The sequence below is a fragment of the Pteronotus mesoamericanus genome, unplaced genomic scaffold, assembly GCF_021234165.1.
Source record: "Pteronotus mesoamericanus isolate MK-2021 breed Mesoamerican mustached bat unplaced genomic scaffold, CSHL_Meso_final contig_657, whole genome shotgun sequence".
Lineage (NCBI taxonomy): Eukaryota > Metazoa > Chordata > Mammalia > Chiroptera > Mormoopidae > Pteronotus > Pteronotus mesoamericanus.
This window is the reverse complement of record NW_026555229.1, coordinates 12,959,937-12,981,200: the sequence shown is the minus strand read 5'-3', so window position 1 is coordinate 12,981,200 and position 21,264 is coordinate 12,959,937. Positions and strand designations below refer to the sequence as shown.

Sequence of the window (21,264 nt, the reverse complement as noted above, 5' to 3'; positions counted from 1 at the left end):
AAGAACGCTGGGCAATGTGGAAGGATCCAGGCTGGGAGCTGGCTGCCCCATGTGATCACTCAGGACTCTCAGCTCCAGCCCCTGGGCCAGGCGCCTCCACTGAGAATGAGATTCCTGAGCTCAGAGCTTCACTCCTCTGATAGAAAATCCCCACCAGGTTCAGCCAAGAAGACACCACCCGCAACATCATTAAATTATAACAAGCGCTGAAACTCACTCCAGAAGCCTGGGTCTGTTTGTCCTTGCAGTCGGAAGGAAGCAGGTGATTGGCTGGCTGAGCTTGGCCTAGCAGGCCTTATCTCTGGCTGGTTATTATTTGATTAAAGAGGCTTCCTCCTGCTGGGGTGTTTCAAAACTGTGCTGGGGAAGTTTGCTGCTGCTTAGCGAATTTTTTTGAGGTCACTGCCAAGCACCCAAAGTCCTCCAGCCTCTGGCCATACAAACAGACACCCAGTGGAGCTTTTGATTCCCTCCCGCACAGACTGGGGCTATCTTCTCCAGAGTTTGGATCAGTTTCGCTCAGCACCTGGTTGGAAATAATTCCTCAGACACCACAGAGTCAAGGATACAGGTATTAAAATATATATATATATATTTTTTTTTGTTGGGGGAGGAACAAATTTCTTATGATGTAATGACATTAGAAAGGGAGTAGCTTGGGAGGTGGGGAGGCTGGGTGAGCAAAGTGGAAAGCAGGAGAGGCAGAGAGTGTGGAGGGAGGAAGTGGAAGGAGACAGAGCTCAGATTCTTGGAATCCTTCAGAAAGACCAAGTCAAGGCACGATCTGTTTGTTGGTGCAAAGAGGCACGAGCTCAGATCATGGTGCACTGCCCAGGTCTACATGCTTTTGCTCCCCATAAAGTCCTTCCTGACATCTAGCTGGTCTCTTGGCCACCTTGTCATCCTTCCCTCTGGCTCAGAACCAGAAGTCCTCAGAGGGTTTTTGAATACTCTATGAGAAATCCAATTGCTTTAGCTTGAAACATCATCAAGCCTGATTTGCAAACGGAACATGGCCTTCAAAGGCTCTGCTTGGTGGCACAAAGCCTTGTGATGTAGATGGCAGAGAGAAAAGAGTGGGACCAGGTGCCTCGCTTGTGAGAATTCATTTCCCACTTTGAGATCTGTGTTTGATGTGTGTTGTCTGTTCTCACCCTCATCACATTCCCAACTCAGTGGTGTTGTCTGAATTTGAGTTGGGCAGATAGAGCTTTATGTCAAAGGACTTCATCACTGCAGATAAAAGCTGGAAGTGTCTGGTACCAGCAGGAATCTAACCACCTGGAATGATGGTGGAAGAGATGAAAGGATGACCTTCATCCTTGCTAGTTGTTAGGTTTGGCTGGGGGTGGCTGAGGAAGCAAGGATATGATGCAAAAACAAGGAAAACAACTTTATTTTGACATTAAGTAGAAAAGAATGCTTTGATGGTAAATTGGTATTCTTAAAACTGATTTTTCCCTGTGCATTTTAGGCTAAGAAATAATCATGCCAACTGTATTTCTTTTCTCTAGTCTTGGTGGCAGTCTTAATTCCCAATGTTTCCCACCACATTGTCTTAATCCTCTATGCTGGGTGGGATGTTACCAGGGCTTTGTCCACACAGCTTCTCCACAGGATGAAGGATTCTTCTTCCTGCTGATTTCCCAGGGAGTTCTCTCTGCTGAGGCCCCATTGGGTTCCCTGAATAATTAGTCTGAGATGTTCGTTAAAGCAAATCCTGCCTCATAACTTTTTTTAAAGTCAGTTTTTTATTTTTTAAAAAATTTATTTATTTATTTATTTTTAGAGAGAGGGGAAGGGAGGGACAAAGAGAGGGAGAGAAACATCAATGTGTGGTTGCCTCTCACGCACCCCCTACTGGAGACCCGGTGTGCAACCCAGGCATGTGCCCTGATTGGGAATCAAACCAGCAGACCCTTTCGTTCAGCAGGCCGGCACTCAGTCCACTGAGCCACACCAGCCAGAGCAAATCCTGCTTCATAATTTTAAGGGACATGTGACGAGGTGGAGGACAAGCCCCGTGCAGGGAGTTCTACCTCCTGGGCCTGACTCTCCTCTGCTCTTTTGGAAGTACATCCTTCCTTGTCCATTGTCCGGATGAACGGTCGGGATCCTGCTTGTCTCTCAGGTTGCCTTTTTCACCGTCCTCCATCTTTGTCCTGCCCTGTGGACACGTTTTCTTTCACCCACCATGGTCTACTGTGTTCCATGTTAGTCTCTCTGCTTAGAGCACTGTCCACCCAGCCTCGGCCCCTGGTCTGGCCAAGTCAACAGATTAATCAGGTCTCTGAGCAAAGCCACTTCCTCTGGTCTGGAATTCACCCTATTGGGCCACTAATCATATTGTCTTCTAATTGCTTATTTCCTGATCCACTGCCCCCATGAGACTGGCAGGTTTGTGAGGGCAGGGACCTGCTCCCAACCAGGTCCCCAGAGCCCGGCAGACTCACTGGGAGTAACAGCTAACATTGATAGAGCACCTTGTATGTGCCTGGCATGGCTCTTAGTGCTTTACACTTGTTCACTCAGTTCTCACAACCCATCTAATTGCTGCAGAAACCCTAAGTTAATACACAACAGTAAATGGTGGACCTTGGAGCCCATGCTTTGACTCCTATGCTGTGGTGCCTTTTGGAGTCAATAATACACAGATTAGTGCTATTGGGCCAATGAGGAGAACACGGCAGCTCTCCCATCTCCTCTGCTGGACCTGTTCACCCGGCTCACCTACTGCTCTTGAACCACGGTGGCGGTTGTGGGCGAAGCTCTGAGGATAAGGTAGTAAGTGGCCACAGGCTGGCCTGGGATGGTTTTAGTTCTGCATTCTGTTCTCTCCGTCAGGATCTGCTTTCCCCGTAGGCCTCTCACCTACCTTTGTAGGCAGATTTGACCACTCCTGGGCTCCTACCTGTGGCCCGAAAGGGGCTCCAGGTCAGGAATTTGGCTGAGCCTTGAAGGAAGTACTTGGAGAGACCACTGGCTGGAGATTCGCGGTGGGTCAGACCCTGTGCTAAGGGCTTTCTCTGGTGTATCTCATTTACCCTCCTTGTGAGATAGTGTGGTCAGCATCGTCCTATGTTTTACAAGAACTAACTAAGGCTAAGAGAGCATAACTAAAGTGCCCAAGATGCTATGTGCACAAGCCGAAATTCAGTTACCGAAGTGTCTAGGCTCAGAGTCTTCTCTTCCCACATACCAGACCCTTGGCTCTGGACTCACTGCCTCCTGGTGATGGGCCCCCTCGAATATTCCTGCCAGGCAGATATTCCTGTTTCTCTGTGTGCAGTGAGTGGGGACTGCTCACTGCTCTGTGGTCCTCAGCTTCTCATCTTCCCTGCGCGGACCCCGATCTAACACCTGGCTTGGCAAGCTGAGGCACCTGCCTGGCAACCTCGGCTCTGAGCTGCCCACAGCCCCAGAATGACCCTACCCTGCCTCCTTCCTCGGGGACTGGTCTTGGGGCATCACAGCTGGGAAAAGCCAACCCAAGGCCCCCAGCTTAAGGGAATCTCCCAGGTCTGACTGCCTTTGTTTGAAGAGGAGCACCGCGTGGGGGAGAAGGCCATTCACATCCACTGCTGAATTTTGCTTTTTCTGCTTGTCATTAAAATCATCTAAGCCCCACTTTCTTCATCTTTAAAATGGGTACAACACTTCTCCCACCGGGTTTCTGTGAGAATAGGGATTCTGAGTTTAACCAATCTCATTGTGGGCCTACTGTGTGTGAGGCCCTGGGATGCAGGGGGAGATGAGGCAGAGAAGGAAAGCTCCCTGCCCTTGTAGAATGGGGGCGGGGAGCGCAGGCATTAAAAAAAGTTGCACAAACTAAAAGGTCATTTCCATCTGTGTTGGGGAAAAGAACAAAGGACTGAATTTAGATAAGGGTGGGGAGCTAGCCAGGAAAGGCTTCTCTGAGGAGCCAACAGCTTGTGCCACCTCAACCAGAGCGCAGTAGGTGCTCAGTATGTGTGAACTTGCTGAAGCTCCTGCCACTCTCTGGGACTCACGGTCTGTGAGTATGTCAGGGCCTGGACTGAATGATTCCTGGGACTAAGTGGCTCATCTCTGGTGTTTTTGATTCTCCTGACTCACAGCAAGAGAGAGCCGGATTAAGCAAGGGTCTCTGGACTCCCTGTCCAGTGCTCTTCTTCCCCTGTTGTCTCTGCTGCTGGAAGGAGGCTGGGTCTGAGCTCAAAGAGGGCAAAGCAAAGGGCGGGATCGGGATTCTGTCCCTTAAGAGTCCCTTTCTTCCAGCACCTCCTTCCTGCTCTTCAGCTGAAGCCCGGCATCCTCACTGCTCTGGGACCACTCCTCCCAAATGAAAATCCCTAAGCCAGGGCCTGGGGACGGTAACCAGGTTCTCTGCGTCCTTCTCCCCACATTGATACCCGTGTAGCCTGGATGACTAACCCTCCGGGGGCAGATTCTGCGCGAACGGCGGGCTGTTGGGGGAGGAGCAGGGAGCTGAGGGTTGGAGAGGAGCCCGCGGTCTTCCTTGGCCGCCCGCGAGCGCTCCCAGCCGCCCCCCACCAGGAGCACCCCGTTCTCTGGCATGGCACACAGTGCCTTTGAGAGCTTTCTGGCCAGCCTTTGTGAAGTGCTGGTTAGCATTTTTCCCAGACGTAGCCAGAAGCTCTGGGAGGTGATAAGAAGGCTAAGCCTGAGGAGAAGGAGGAAAGGCAACAGCCAGTGTCAGGCTCCTGAAAGAATGGTGATGTCAGCACCTTCAATTTCCTCCCACCTTCCCGTGTGGGCGACCCTGTCCCCTTGACCTCCACCGCTATCTCTGCATCTTCTCTTCTCTACCTGGGGCTCACTGTTGCCTCAGCTTTCCTTTAGCCAATCTGCACCCATTGCTTGCTGGCCAGGGTGCTAGATAGAGCCTCCCAGGGACGCCAGTGTTTTAGCCGGTGATTCCCTAAGGGAGCAACCCTGGGGGCGGGGGGGGGGGCGGGGGGGGCAGGGGACAGGCATTAAGGCTGACACTTCGAGGCGAACAACAGTCTTCACGTGAACTCAAGGTTGCAAAACCTCTGGTGGGAGAACCATAGAGGCTTGGAAGCTGAGAAAGAAAAAGATATTCCATGTCATATATAATACATTAGGCCAAGAGCATTTCCAAAGAGACTTGGAATAGCAAGTTGTAACCCAAGGCAAATCTCCCCAACAGGCCCTAAGAGGAAAAAATGACGAGATATTTGCCACGGGAAGCCCACCCTCACCATTCAGTTCCCAGAATCCACAGCCTTGCTAATCCCACCAACATGGAGTTGGTTGAGTAGCATTTCAGATGCATTATGGGGCTCCCAGTTGCATGCCGAGCCAGTGCTGAGGAAAACACTGTTGCTCCTGGGCTCTCCAGCAGCACGGCGGGGGCGGGAGCCCTATCCCGCCTTGTCCACCCGCTGCCTCAGTGCCCTGGCTTAGTGAGCTTCGCCTTTGGCCTCGTCGCACTGCTGCCGAGGCTGGTGGGAAGTTCAGCACAGGCTGCCTCTGTGTATCGGGCTTCAACATCCTGGCAGAAACCTCCCACAATGAGTCTTGAAAGAAAGCACCATCCATTTCCCAGTGGGCTGGACTTTCTCTGTGGGGAAGGGGCGGTTGCTGTGGAATTTAACCCCCCGGGGGCTGCTGCTAACAGCATGGATGATGTTTTCTTTGAGTCAATTCCAAAAAGTAGCTATGAGAAAGAAGGGCCTGGGAAAATGGAAAACGTTGGGATGGGGAGCTCTTTTCAGAGCCGGAGCCGGGCAAGGGGAAGACCAAGGGGAGCCGTCAGTAGGGGGCAGGGAGCCGGCTGTTTCCCCCCCCAGCGCTGCCCCCTGCCCAGGCAGTGCCAACAGCCTTTTCTCCGCAGTCCCTTGGCACCTCCTGGGAGTAACAGCCGTCCCGGCCCCCCTCCTGCTCTCCTTGGGGCACATTTTAATTATCTTGTGGGAGGATGCTCAGGATGGGTCTGCCAGATAGGATGGAAGGAGGGGGACCCTCCGCTATGCCAGCCAGAAATGGTACACACAGTGAGACCATAGAAAATGTGCCTGCTGCTCCTCAGGTTGTGTGGGCTCCTGAAGCAGTGCCCTGTCTGGTGGGTCGCCACCGCTCCTTTGAATGTCAGCTTACTATGCCACCATCCCCACCCCACATCTAATTAGCTGCCTGACTCAGGGCAGCAAGGCATACTCTCTAGGAATTCAAAGCCCAGGGGAAGAGATGAGTAATTAAACAAGCTACCTAGTGTAGCATTCCCATGTGCAAAGTGCCACCATAGAGCAGAGGCTTATTCTCAGGGCAACTCCTGACCCCCCCAGTCCCATCCCCTCACCGCTCCCTGTCCCGGTCCTGGAATACCTTCTGGGTCTCCAACCCAGTTCTTCCCCAGGAGGCTCCAGCGGCTACTCACAGTACCCGCCTTCCAGACAGCAGATGGGTGCTGGTCTGTGATATTCTTTTTCCAGTCTAGGGTGATGGAAGAACTAAGGACAAAGTAGCGAAGTCTTTAATACCACTATCTGTATTCAATTTGAAGAACTTCCCTTTGTTCTGAGAGTCTCTTCTTCCTGCTTCTTGATATGTTACAGCATTCTTTCTTTTAGCAAATGCTGGTGTTTTTAGACTGTCAGTGTTTAGTTTAATTTTAATATTATGGCTGGGCAGAATGGAAAAGTTAGCATCTCTTTTCTTTTACTTTGGAAAAAGGGAAAAGTTGGCTTTCCTTTCCTTGTACTATGGTAGCTCCAAGTGTGGGAAGCATTGCTCAACAAGCTGCTTGTCACTGAGGTTAACACCCATGTCCAAACCCAAGCGGGAGCCCTGGGGTGTCCTTCTGAGTGTCTGATTTCAGGTCTGTAGCAGAGAGCAGCAGAGCTGATATATTCAAATTCCACTCACTTCCCCAAGACGCTAAGCTGGCTGTGGCAGCCAAATCCTTAAATAGACATTACTCTTTTCTTGGCGTCCCAGGCTCCTGTATGTTTAATGCCTTGAGTATCTGATTTCTGGGCCAAACTCATGAAAATCTAAAGGGGAAATTATCTGTCTCAGAAAGCAGTTGCAATGGAAATAAAAGCCATTAGGACTCAGTGTTCTCAGAATGTTTAAATTTTCATTGAAATTTCAAGATAAAAGTCAATCTTCAGAGTCGTGTTAACCCAGATCTCCAGCTTCCACTTTGACGCAGTGTAGAGACTGCTGGGAAAGGTGTCCAGGATGGCCTTTTAGGGGTCCTCCATCCCCCAGCTTAAGTGAAAGCATTTGGGGGTCACGTGATCTATCATTCAATGAAGTCCCCTATTGCATCTCGTTATCCTGTCATTTTAGATATGGTACAGGGCATTGGAATTTCCCAGGATCTTAATGGATATTTAAAAAAAAAAATGTCCATCAGTCAGGCCAAATCCTAATAATACAAGTGGGAAAATCCAAATTCTTGGTCTGCAGGGGAGCGATTCTGTTTAAAATAAACAGTTGTTTAAAATAAACAAGTCGTGTTGGGCTTAGCTGTTTAGCAGTAACAGCGTTTTGCTTTGTGCATTTTGCAGTGTTGGCTTTGCTCTGAGACGGCAATTGCAAAGGAGACTCTTTTGTTTGAACCGAGTGCTTCCTGAAGTCAGGGTTGCCTCCTCGTCTTCTCCTTCTGCCCACCCCTTCTCTGGGACCCAACACATTTCGTGGCACGCAGGAAGCCAAAAATTTGTCCTTGATGACAGTTATCATGCAAATGACTCGTATGTTTTGGAAAGAATCAGTCGCTAGCCATTTCTACCTTGACTTAATATGACCACATAATCATTAATATTTTTAACCTGCATATTTAATTATTAAAAGAAAATTCTTTCTTTGACTTGATAATTGTGATCATTGGTTTGCAACCCTAAGAAAAGGAAGGAGTTCAGTGAAGCTGGTGAGCAGCAGAGGCCTCTAGGCAAGCACTCAGTTCCAAAGCTTGGTCTCCTTGTTTTCTGGACCCTCCCCTGGCTTCTGGGTGAGAAGATGGCCCAGAATGAGGAACAACAGGCTTGGTCCACTTGAATTGACCTCATTACGTTTGGTTTACCTGGGCGGTTATAGTATCATATCATTTTCCATTGAACTGTCTCTCTTGCAGCAGGCAACCCTCTGGCTAGGCAGCCCCGTGAGGTCTGGCAAGAACACTGTAGAAGGTTTCAGGGGATATTTCTCATCATGACTTTGCCATCAACTAGCAGTATGGACCTGGGCAAGTCTTGTTATCTTTCTAAGTCATGGTTGCCTGCTTCATCTGTAAGACATGTTAGATTATATCAGAATGTCTTGACCTCATCGCTATTGAGATAAGGGGTCAAGTCATTTTTTGTGTGTGAAGCTGTGCCGTGCATTGTAAGATGTATACAGGCATCCTGGACTCTATCCACTAGATGCCAGCAGTACCCTTCCCTTCTACTCTGACAACTAAAAACATCTCTAGATATTTTCAAATGACCCCTGGGGAGCAAAATCACTCCCAGTTGAGAACTACTAGATTGGGTGATATCAACTCCACTTTGAGAAACAGCACTGTTAGTTGTTAATTCATCCTATTTTATTGAGCTTCTAGTTTGTGCTAGGCATTGTATTAGGTTTAGCAGTCTAAATTTTATTTATTTTTATAAAAAATATTCAATTGAGAAAATGCCATTTACATCTTGGAAATCTTAATTAGACTAGGTTGGTGTCTACACAAGCATTGAAGTAGAGTGAAAAGAAAGGGAGAGAGAGAGAGAGAGAATCCCTGGTTAGGGTCTTATTAGCCTCATCTGTAAAATGTCAACATTACCTATTATTGGCAGGACCTCATGCTCAGTGTATGTAAAAGCACCTGGGCCATAGTAGACATTCAAAAATTAAACTTGTTCCTCTTTTCTCTCCCCACCCACCCATGAGAGAATCAGATCTGTGCAAAACATTAGCCTTACCCCACCCCATGCCCCCAAGCCTCTCTGATCAGGCCAGCGCTCCTGTGCCTTCTTAAAAATCTTGGTTTGTTTGAAAGAGAGGCCCCAGATCTTCCGTATCACCAGATTGTTGACTTGGTCTAATCTTAAAGGGATTGCCTCTCCCTAGCAAAGAAAAAAGTTCTCCAATAATCAGAGATTTTAAGACACCATGGTTGAATGTTTGCTTATGCAGAAAAATGACAGTAAGGAAAAAAGCAAGGAGGAAGGATCTCCTGCTTTGCACTCCTCCTCCCAGGCCCCTGATTGTGCCATGGGTTTGACCATCTCTCTTGGGTCCTCAAGAGCAAAGGCCATGCACTGGACATCCGTGGCAACTCCTGTACCATCTCCTTCAGGAAAACATCTTGGTATCTGGTAGCCTGACATGGTGAGAGGCATCATGGAATTCCGGTCAAAAGAGTTTGAATCTCCATTTTTTTCTTGGGTCAGATGTTGACCAGGGGCTACAGGGCACATGAAGACAGGGTAGTTCTTAAAACAGAAAAGAAAAGGAAGGCAGGAAGGGAGGGAGGGAGGAAGAAAGACAGGGAAGAGGGAGAAAGAAAAAGTTCAGGCTCAAATCCCAGCTCTGCCACTTACTCTCTGACCTTGGGAAAATTATGTCACCTTCCTGAACCTCAGCGCACACATCTGTGAAGTCTGCAATCACAAAGGTCCCTCCTTATAAGGAGGTTGTGAGAATTAAGTACTAGGATGGATTCAAAACATGTGGCATAATCCTAGTAAAAACACTAAATGCTCAATAGAAATTTATTTTTTATTAGTAACATAAATCATCTAAAATAGTAACTGTGACCAATAACAAATATAACAGATATTAAACAAAAAACAAAATGATGAAAAAAGATGGACATTTGGCTAGATTAAAAGGGATGAGACCGACTCATTCTGTTACTGATAAGAAAACAGGCTCAGAAAGGGGAAGCCAGGGGCAGGGGTGCCCACGACATTGCTGCGGGGACATACATGGCAGGGCTGGGACAGACCTTGCGTCTCCAGAGTCCCCTGTACCTGCTGTGTCTTCTGTGCTGGGGCTGCTTTACTATGTCAGAGAAAAAAAAAGTATTCAGCAATTTTTGTTAAAGATGGCCAGGCAGCCTTTATTCAGGGTAGGGACCACCACCATGGCATTTTACAGTGGGGGAGAGAGATTGGGCTCAAGTCCAAAAACAACACGAACAAGTGGGAATTATAGCCAAGGAGCAGGGCGGAGGCACTCAGTGGATGGCAAATTACTAAGCGGTAACGGTGGGGGTAAGCGGGGTCTGGCTGAACCGACCTAACAGATTCTTTGCTGAAGACAGGCCAGGGGGATCCGACGTCACCTGGGGGGATGAAAGGGGGCAGGTGACAGTTCTGGTTAAACTGACTTAGCAGGGTTTTGCTAAACCTGGATTTTTACGAGTGCACAGTCCGAGTACGTATGAGCCTAGGAGAAGGTTCAGAAGTCCAACTAAAGTTTAATCTTTGTCACTTGCTCAGACATTTAGGGTCCATGTTTAGAAAATTGCATGCAAATTGAGGAAAGTGTGCCTATTGGTTTAAGAACCACATGCTGTTTCCTCTTTCTTCAGGGTACAAGAGAAGTGAATATTTTGTCTAATGTCTGTCTAATGACCTAGGAGAGGAAAATGGAGGGCTGGCAGGAGGCCTCGTCCCCTCGGGCTCTGGCCCACGCCAGCCTGTCACGTGTGCACAGACAAGCACTGCGGACACTGTTGCCTTTGTCCCTCGTCTCCCACCTTCTAAAGTTCAGCCTTTGCCTCCCACCCAAACCCAAGGGTCTGGGAGTTGATCTTTCGCTCTGGTTCTGATATTCAGTGTCATGAACCACCGCTATGAATGACTCAGCAACTGAACCCAGTAGTGGTGGCCTTCCCAATGAGGCTGCAGAGATACCTCCAACCTGCGACTCATATCTTGTCTTCCACCTCTTGCCAGTAACTCTTATGTTTGCTTAGAAGGAAAGCCAACTTTCCAGGCTCAAAGTTTGAAAGAAGGACAGTTTAGACAGTCAGAGTAACTCGGTATACTTTGTCCTTCAATAGTGCACATCTGGGGTCTGGGTGGGATGGAAGGTGGTGTGGATCTGCTGGAGTGTTGGCATGTGAAATCGTGTAATTCCAATGTGAATGGGACCTTGGTTAAAATGGAATACCCCTGCCCTGGCTGGTGTGGTTCAGTGGATGGATTGAGCGCCAGCCTGCAGACCGAAGGGTCGCTAGTTCAGTTCCCAGTCAGGGCACATGCCTGGGTTGCAGGCCAGGTCCCAGTTGGGGGTATACAAGAGGCAACCTATGGATGTTTCTCTCACTCTTATTCTCCCTCCTTTCCCCTCTCTCTAAATATAAAGAAATAAAACCTTAAAAAATAAGTAAAGTGGAATACCTTATTTGATTAAGCTCTACTGTAGTCTTAAATGATGGTTATAATTCTGTCAAGAAGTTGAATCAATAGAGTCATAATTCCTACCAGACCCTTACTGCTGATTTTGCCTTTTGAAGCTTAGTTGTATCTTCCTGCTGTTGTTCTTATTTAAAGAGGGCTCACCATGCACCAAGCACACATTTTAATACTTTTCTTTTACTCCTCTTCTCTTTTTGCTTTTCTTTAAAAGAGAAGAATTTGCTTCTCTTTTAGCATAGCATACCAAATATATATCTCTGCAAATTTTGTCCCCTGGGCCAATGCCTGCCCATCACGTTTTGTAAATAAAGTTTTATTAACACACAGCTACATCCATTTGTTTATGTATTGTCTATGGATGCTTTCATAGCACAACAGAGTTGTGTGGTTGCTACATGTAGAACCCTATGGTGTGCAAAGCCTTACATATTTACTATCTGGTTCTTTCTAGAAAAAGCATGCCGCCTCCTGATTTCAAGCATGAGTGTTGAAGCCAGACATGCCTGGGTTCAAATCAGGTCCTGGTTACCTGCTAGCTTGTAACATGTTAGCTTTGACATTGGAAAAGCTGCATAACCTCTCTGCAACCTAGTCTGTACCATGAGGATAACAGATAAGTACCTATTTTGGAGGGTCGCGGTGAGAATTCAGTGAGACAGTCAGCCCTGTCCCGGGCACAGAGTAGGTGCTTGACAAATAGTGGCTGTTAGGATGATCGTTCATTCCTTTATCCAACAACTGTGTATCAGGTGCTTTCTCTGTGCTAAGCCTGGGGCCTACACCGGTGATCAAGACGTAGAAGGTGTCCACGCTCATGGGGCTCACATTGTAATGGAGACTATTAACAATGTGAAGAAACAAATCAGCAGGTTATTTTCAGATGGTGATAGGGGCTATCGATAAAATAGAGTGATATAGAAGAAAGTGACAAGGCAGGCGACAGAAAACTACCGACCGAGCAAAGGCCGGAACGTAAGAACGGGTCCGTCACACACATATCTAGAGAAGGAATATTCCTGGCAGAGGGGACAATAGATACAAAGCCTCTGCACCAGGGATAAACTCGGGACGGTCCAAGAACAGAAAGGTGGCTTTGGAATCGGAGGCAGAGTGAGGCAGGGGAGACGGGAGAGGAGGAGGGAGCAGAGCTCAGCACGGGTGAGAGCCGGTCGACACCTGCAGCCCCTGCGAAGATGTCTGGCTCTCAGAGGCAGGGCTGCAATTGGAGGCCATCATGGGGAGGCAACAGAGCTGGGTCCTTGGCCTCCCTCTGGGACCCTTATTGTAAACATATTATTCTTCCTCTTTGGTCTCTGGCACTGGTGACTGTTGGAAACAGGGGATGAGTGGGGACCTGGTGAGCCCTGGTCAGATGACAGCTCTCTGTTGCAGCCCATGACACCGCCCGGCTGGACACAGCCACCTACCTCACTTGGGCTTTTCTCCTTACAGTACCCCTGACTCACCCGAAAGATCTTCTGGCTGATGTCATTTTTCCTCTGAAATCATTCCTTATCAGGAGCCTTTAATGCTTCTCCAGGTGGAGCACTTAAGGTGAAAATCAGTTAATGTAATCTTAAAACCCTCTAATAAATTTCCAGCAACATAAGACCACCAGATAATCATTTTGTCCCTGGGGGTCACTCAGAATTCACAGCTCAGTTCCCATAATTAACATTTCTTTTGTGTCTGAATCCTTGCACAGGCGTGAAGAGCCCCAGTGATAATATTTTACCTGTTTGAGGTTGAAAAGAAGGCTTTAGATACAATCAGTTACTCAAACTGCCCTCAGAGTTGCTATAATAACAGCCATACAGCACTCCCAGTTTCAAAGCGCAGCTGCATACTTGGCTCACTCAAAGGTAAAAGTACACCTTTAGTTTACCTTCCTTTATCCATTCTGAGTGACGACTCCTTCTCCTCTCATTCTTCTCTTCATTCTCCTCCTCCTTTATCATCATCAGAACCCTTTATTGGAAAGTACTTAGCTGGCGCAGAGTAATTAATACTTCCTTTACACTGTGCAAATATGTGTTTCTGTCTCATCTTGCTTTAGACATTGTGAAAAGAACCAGATTCAATTTGGCTATCTTCCAAATCATGCTCTCAAACTATGATTCTTGATCTGGGGTCCATGAAGGACTTCAGAGGGCCATAATGAACCCTCTGAAATTGAATGTAAACTTTTACATGCACATTTTCCCCCCTCAGGAGAGAGTCTAGAGTTTAATCAGATTCCTTGAATCCAAAAGTTAGGAACTGCTTAAAAGATTTTACTGACTAAATTAGAGATGCTCCTCAAGAAATGATGGCGTTTTGTTCTGATAAATCTATGGTAAGTCAAAATTGGATTTAATACATCTAACCTACTGAGCATCACAGTTTAGCCTAGCCTACCTTAAACCTGTTCAGAATACAATATCCATAGAAACAATGGCAACACAGGACACTGCAGAGTATTGTTTGTTTACCAGTATAACTGGTTGTCTCTCGATGGGGAGCTGCGGCTTCCTGCCACTGCCCAGCATTACGAGAGAGCATCACATTGCGTATCGCTGGCCTGGGAAAAGATCAACACTCCAAGTATGGTTTCAGCTGGATGCATATTGTTTTCACCGCAATATAAAGTCAAAAAAATTTTAAGTCAAATCATCATGAGTCTGGGGCCATCTGTAGAGTTATGAAAAGAAAACTGTATGCCGATTTGTTACTAGAGAAGGAAAACTTGTTGGGGTTGGATCAGGGGAAACCTGTGATTCTAAAATAACACATTTATTGATTATGACCTGTGAATGCAAGTGGGATTGAAACCTTCCTTTTCGAGGTCTGGACATTTTCCTAGGTCTTATGATAACAGCAAACATTATATAGTGCCTACCATGTGCCAGGTACTGATTGCCCCATGCCTTACATATTTTAACTCGTAATCCTCACAACAACCCTATGACGTAGGTATTATTATTAGCCTTGTTTTACAGATGAGGAAAAAGAGGCACAGAAGGATTAAAGCCATAGATTAAGTTTACATGAAATATTTCATAGTTCTGGATAACATAGTTTGTGAAGCTGTAATTAATGGTTCAGAATAATTATCATTTTGGATGTGTCTGTACAGCACCCATAATTACGACATGGTGGCCTAATTAATAACAGGTTTCCTACATGTGCCATCTCTGGTTTTGTAAACAGAAACAGATTGCAGGTCACACTGAGAGGAGACTATTCTGGTTAATTACAATTTGGCTGAGTCACTATGGTTTATGAAATGGGATTACTGACCAAGTAGAAAATTTTATTATTTTAACTATTATCACCGTTAAAAAATTTTACACTGTACATAAGGCATGTTATAACCCTGTAGGGTTTAACTAAACCTTATCCCTGGAGAGTTAAAATTCATTCTTTCCAGGATTTGATCAATTGATGGGACTTTAGATACAATTCACCCTCTACCTAGATTATATTTATTCAACGGCAATGAACAGTTGACCTAGAAATCTAATTGGACTATCCCCAAGAACATAATTTATAAATAACCTAGAGTAACACCAACATTATGGATATTAAGATTTATTTAACTCCATCTGTATATATAGTGATGACTTGGAATTCTACAACTCATGTACATGTGTTAAATTTACTCATGTGTTCCAGTGATTTACGAGGATAAAGTAGGAACCCTGGACCAGAACTGAGAGCCTCTGGAAAGAGTAACTAAAATAAATAATTTGATAATGGGGGCAGATATTTTTCCATCTAAGCAAAAAAAAAAAAAAAAAAAAAAAGTGCAAACAAGGATGAATAAAGTATAAGTCACCCTGAATGAGAGGTTTGGCTCCACAACCCACCCAATCAGCTGTATAACAAAGTGAGGTTCAACGACGGGATTGAACTCCATGACCCTGAATTATGGAACCCTATTACTCAGTATCTTACTTTCATGTTAGAGGTCATCCTTGTCATAAGTTTAAAGTCTTCTGTGGAGTAATATGATGATAATTATCAGAAAGTATTTGCATAAAACTGTAGTCAAGTAGATTATTTGTATTCAGGTTTACCTTGTATCAGGTAATTTAGACAACTGGAAACGGGGTGGATAATACTCTTTACTTTGGAAACCTCTTCTTTGGGGAAATCTGTTAAATTATAGCTCAAGACAGTTGTAAGGAATATGTTTAGAACATCCAAGAGAATAAATTTTCCAAAAGAAAATGTTGGGGCTTCTATGTCCCTAATAATGTTATATTTTTAAAAAAGTATTCTAGAAATAGACCCAGCTGAATTTAGATTGATCTTCCTCCCAGTTAGACTTAATAAGGCTCCAGCTTGCTTCGAACTCTTTAGAAAAAGATGGCTTAAATGCACAGTAGTTCTGCTTCTCCTTGTCTTTTCTATCTAACAGTTTTGTTTTTGCTTGCTTTTTTTTTTTTTTTTTTTTTTTGGACAAAGGCCAACTCCAAGGGAGGGAAAATGCAAGAGAGTCTGTCTCCAGTCTTGTCAGAGCTTTCCCTTTCAAGTATTTGCAAATTCCTTCCCTCAAATGCATTTGGCGGGTGTGTGCTTGCCTCCCAGCCTCTGCTCTGCCTCGTACTCAGCAGCAGCATTCAGTTCCAGTGGCTACCAGCCCCTGTGTTGCTGGTCACCACTGGAGACCTGCGCCCCTAATCTCCTTGGTGGTTATTTACGTTGCCCCCTCTACCATGGTTCAGGAAGTGGCCTGAAGGAGGAAGGGAAAGTCTGCTTTCTACCTCTCTATCAGCTTGCACACATGGCTTCCCCAAGACCTAAAAGGCCTGTGTCCCCCAAACTCTGTGTTTCATAGATTCTATGTTGAGTACTTCTATTCCAAGACCTAGCTTTGTCCAGGGCTATTGTAATAGCCATTTACACACCCCTTTATTAAATTGTTAACTAGTCATGTCGTGTATTTGGACCTTCAACAAATAGCTCTTGAACATCTGTTTTGAGCAAAGCACTGGACATGTTAGACTACAGAGGAAGGGAATAAGAAAAGTCAAGAATGATACTTAAGAGAAAGAAGTAGATATTAGGTGATAATTCTACAATTGAATATTCAATTATAATTGTGATAAGTTCCCATGGGGGCAAAGCATATGAGAATGGGCCTGACTTAGTATGAGGGTCAACACAGGTTTTTATGAGGAGATGAGATTTAATTACAAAGCACAATCTGGAGAGAAAGCAGGGGACTGAGTGGGAGACGATTGTGAGCAGAGGCGGCAGTTCTGCCAGGGAAGCCTGGAGTCTGGCTTCCCTGAGGAACTGAAAGAAAGCCAAGGTGGCCAAAGTCAGAAAAACACAGGATGCGTGGGAGGAGATGAGCGCGGTGAAGTTAGCAGGAACTGCCAGGCATTCGAGGCCATATTAAGGACTTCAGTCTTTGTCCTAAAAACTTAGGGAATAATTGAAAGGATTTTAATCAGTTGGCATGGGATCAGGCAGAGGTATGGGCGTGTTTGACAGAGTCAGTGTTGCATTTTCAAATCCTCATTCTGGCCGACGTGTGGGCACTTGGGGAGCGTGGCGTGCTGGAAGCAGCCGCGAGGATCCCGGGTGCTGAGGCGCTTCGCCTCCCGGGGAAGGCGGTGACGGCCTGGGCTGGCACAGCGCAAAGAGAGAGGGAGATGAAAAGGAGGATGGGTTTCAAGCTATTAAGGAGGTAAAATTGCGAGTAGTGTTGGATTGGATGTGAGAAGAAATTAAGAGTGACTCCTAGGTTCTTGGTCTGTGAAGGAGAAAGTGTGAGTAAAAATGAAAGGGGGTCTTAAGCTAGGAAAAGAGGTCAAGAAAAACCTTCCAGTTGGGTGGAAAGAAATCCAGGAGGACACAGGACTGTGAAAGTTGGGAAAAGGCCTTGCTTCTTAACACTTAGAGCTTGTCCTTGCTCCATGAGCCATGAGTGCCCAATAGTCTGACGTGAGGTTACGCAACAGTAGGGAAGGTTCTGGAAAAGACTGGACATGTATAGTCTAGTCCATGTTAGGCTCCGTCTTCCAGAAGACAAGATGCTTTTTCTCCAGCCAGCACTTCAGCTCCACAAAGCATATTGGACAATATCATCCAAGAACCACCAGTGATTTTTTAGGGAAGTGGTCTTAAGCAATACTTAGGAACCAAAGTTTTTCCTAAAGACAAGTTGTCTTCAGACATGCAATTCTGGGCATGACAAAGACAAGTTTTAATGATGTCACATAGGGTAGTCTGGCCTGTTAGAAGTAACCAAATCTCTTCATTCCAGATTGGGACCTTAGCTTTATCCAGCCCAACCAGAAGGTTCACTGAGGTTGTTCTGATAGTCACTGGGATTTTTCATAAATGTTTAGTTATCTTGCTTGGGGGACTTGTTAGGATTACACTTCTTCACCCACTTGCTTTAGCTAATGAAATGGGCATAGAAGTGACGTGTGGCTTCAGAGCTTGTGTGTGGTTCCCTGTACTCTCTGCTCCCAGCCTCAGCTCCCAGCCTCAGCAATCACGGAACCAGGAGGCATGAGGGAGCCCCCTTCAAAGGCCTTAGTGAGCAGAGCCCCTAAAGAACCTGCAGTTGATACGCCCCATACACAGAAACAAGACAGAAACAAACTTTGTTGCCTTAAGACAATGTGACATTTGTTACTGTATCGTAACTTAGTCCCTACTGACTAATAGGGAAACACTCTTCCCAGAACAAAGTAACTTTAAGGGCTCCTATGAGTTCCAAAGATTTTAGGACAAGTTCTTTAACAGGATTCAAGCTCAAGGCATAGGATCTCTCTTTTGTCCTCGGAGTATCTGCAAGAAGAGACTAACAACAATTGTAATATGTACTGCTTAGTAAATCTTTACCATGTGACAGGTACTGTGCTGATTATTTTCATATGTTATTCCATTGACCTCAAAATAATGCAATAAGTAAGAGGAAATTAGCAAATCTACTTTAAAAATGAGAGAATTTGGGCCCACGGAGGTTAAATAACTGACACAGGGTCACACAGCTAGTATGTGAGAGAACCGAGGTTGCAAGGCAGGGCAGAGCCCTCAGACATTCTGCTAAGAAGACTTGGGGCTATCTGCTGATGTCCCAACAAGCCGCTCAGTTCTGAAGCCAACCACCTCTGAGTACTTTATAGAGTGAGGTTAATATTAAGATAGGCTTTCAGACTCAGGATCTGGTGGCCCAGTCCTAACTACTAGGCTCTCACTTAAGCTGCCTGAAAACATATTAGTTCTATGTTTGGACTCCAGAGTCAGATAAAGATAAATTCAAATTGGAGTTCTGCCTCTCCTCTACCACTCTATCTGCACCTCAGTTTTCTCATATGAAAAATGGGAGCAATAATCGTTCCTAGCTCTTGGAGCTGTTGGGAGGATCGGCCCTCTTTTGTCTGTTGACCCTCAGATCCGCTCCTCAGCCTTCCTACCCTACTCTGTGCTTGAGAGCTGACCGTGGCCTAACCCCCTCTTTAGGCTGCCTTGCTCTTTGCTTCAGCCAGTCAGAGGGGCTGGTGGGTCCTAGCGGGGCAGGAGGAGAAAAAGGCCTAGGAGGGTGTCTCCTTCTTCCTCAGGTGACATCTCCAGCAGTGACAGACAGTTCTGTGGGCTCAGCTCCTTCTAGGCTGCCCTTCTCTCCTTAGTCCCAGCTGTCACCTAGGTGGCTCTGGCCCCTGGCTCTGTAAACAATGAGAGTAGCCACTCCAGCCCCCACAGAGGGTAGCGACCCCACTCTTCCGTGGGGAAGCGGGGGCAGTGATCTTCTGCTGTTGCTGATCTCTGGGCTGCCTCGCCCTTCCCTTTCACTCTTTCTGCTCTTCTAAGGCCTTTCTAAGTAGGTCTCCATAGGAAATAAAGTCCCATTACCAGCTGTCTGGTGTGGGCTATGTTTTCCAGATTGTATCAAGGCTAATACAGAGGATTGCTGGAGAGAATGCCTATGAAGTACTTAGAACAGTGCTTGGTGTATACTAAGTGCTCAGGACATGGTAGCTTACACAATGGCTTATTACTTCTTCCCTAGATTCTCTGCTGCCAATTCGTCATGGGCAGGTGTCTCCCTTTGTCACAGCTCCTGGGCCACTGCCCATTCCTCCTCCAAAGGCGTAGGCCTGGCTTCTCTTTCGGTTCATCCTTCTCTAATATGTACAGGGTAAAGGGCATGCACGTGTGATTTCTTGTACTACATTTATGACACATGTCACAATTTTATTTTATTTAATTTTTTTTAAGTTTTTTTCTTTAATCCTCACCTGAGGACATTTTTTTTTTTTCCATTGCTTTTAGAGAGAGAGGATGGAAGAGAGTAAGGGAGAGAGAGAAACATCTATGAGAGAGAAGCGCCAGTTCGTTGCCTCCCATATGCACTCGGACCGGGGATCGAACACATAATCTGGGTGTATGGCCTGGCCGGGAATCAAACCTACCACCTTTTGGTTATGGGCTGATGCTCCGACCAGCTGAGCCACACCGGCCAGGGTCGCAATTTTACTTTGAGTTTTCCAAACTTCCTACTATAGCTTAAAAAGCCCTGCCCTACCTGGCCCATCTGGCTTCCTAACCCCTCTCTCTGCCACTTCCCCTTTACTCTGCCTCAGCCCATACTGTTCTGTTCTTTCTGCCAACCACTGCCCTCCCTCGGGCTTTGGCAGGTGTGGTTTTCCTCTTTCTGGAAAGATCTCCTCTGGCTTCTTCCATGTTTCTCATGCCCCAGTCTCCCTGTAGCTGCTTCTCCCATAGAGAGGGCCTGCCTGGCCACCCTATCTGATACCAGTCACCTCTGCTATTCTCTGTGACAGATGATGTTTGATTGTTGTTGAACTTTTCACATTTTGTTGTGATTTCATTTGTTTACTTGTCTAGTACTTTCTCCCTACACCCTCCCTCCCAACATGCCATGGGCCATTAGACTGTTAATTCCACAAGGACAGGCCCTCTGTGTGACAACTTCATCTCTGTACTCTCAGTGCCTGAAAAGGTGCTTGGTACAAAACAGGCTGTCAGTTAACATGTTATGAATGAATGGGCGTCCAATTAATCAGTCTCTAAGCTGCTCCTGTCAAGGGTCCCTAGAACTCCAATGGTGATATTTTTGGGGTTCCCTCTTCTCCCTTACCCTGGCACTTGTGCCATGTAGGAAGCCTGAAAGCAGAGGCCCTGGCTCGGTTCAGGGTGGTCTCCTTCATCGTTGCTCCTTGCTCAGGCCCGGCATGGTGCATGAAGCTCCATGGCCTCCACAACATGATTAGCGAGTGGGACCTTGGCTGAAGGTTCCCCAGATTGCAGATTCTTCACAGCCCTCCCTCCTTTGCCCTACTCTGAGACTTGCCACCTCCAACGCCCTGCCTTGGAGGACTTCCAAATCAGGACCGTGATCAGAACCTTCAACCCTCAGTTCCTTCTCAGTGCCTGGGCCATTCTGGCCTCTACCTCCTTCTTGGACCATCCAGCTTGAATCCACAGAAGAAAACAAGGGCTGTAGCTTTTACCTTCTTGGCAACCAACCCCAGCCAACAGTTTCTCTCTCTCTCTCTTTTTTGCTTTTAGTAACAAACAAGACTGTTAATTGCAATTACCCCAACATCCCTGAAGGCCTTAGGGAACCTCAGAACTTAAGCCCCAGAACCTGCTCACATTTCTAGGAGAAGGAAAACAAATGCCTTTCATTTCTTAAGAATGAACTAAAAATGATTTTAAAAAAAGACTTAACAAGCGAATTTCTTAATTACCCTGCTCTACTGGTTATCAGATCCAGTACTCAGGCTCCCTTCTAGAGCTGGTGTCCGCTGAGGCACAGCTAGTGGCTGGAAGTCTGGACCCGTACCTTGCTCCAGCTGGCCTTTCTCCACAGAGTCGGGGAAGGGGGCTCGGGTGGGGTTGAGCCTTGCCATGC

The 21,264-nt window shown here is 46.5% G+C and overlaps 1 protein-coding gene across 7 annotated transcripts in view; it reads left to right on the top strand.

Moving 5' to 3' along the window:
* The first annotated feature begins 345 nt into the window (after positions 1-345).
* GPAM (glycerol-3-phosphate acyltransferase, mitochondrial) overlaps positions 346-21,264 on the top strand; it is a 57,195-nt gene continuing 36,276 nt past the window's right edge. For 4 of the 7 annotated variants that reach the window (XM_054581513.1, XM_054581509.1, XM_054581512.1 and 1 more), the window contains exon 1: positions 346-571. The gene's annotated coding sequence lies outside the window, so the exon portion shown is untranslated. Of the gene's footprint in view, positions 572-13,086; positions 13,244-21,264 lie in introns of all 7 variants that reach the window. The other 3 variants (XM_054581514.1, XM_054581511.1, XM_054581510.1) reach the window with 1 other exon arrangement.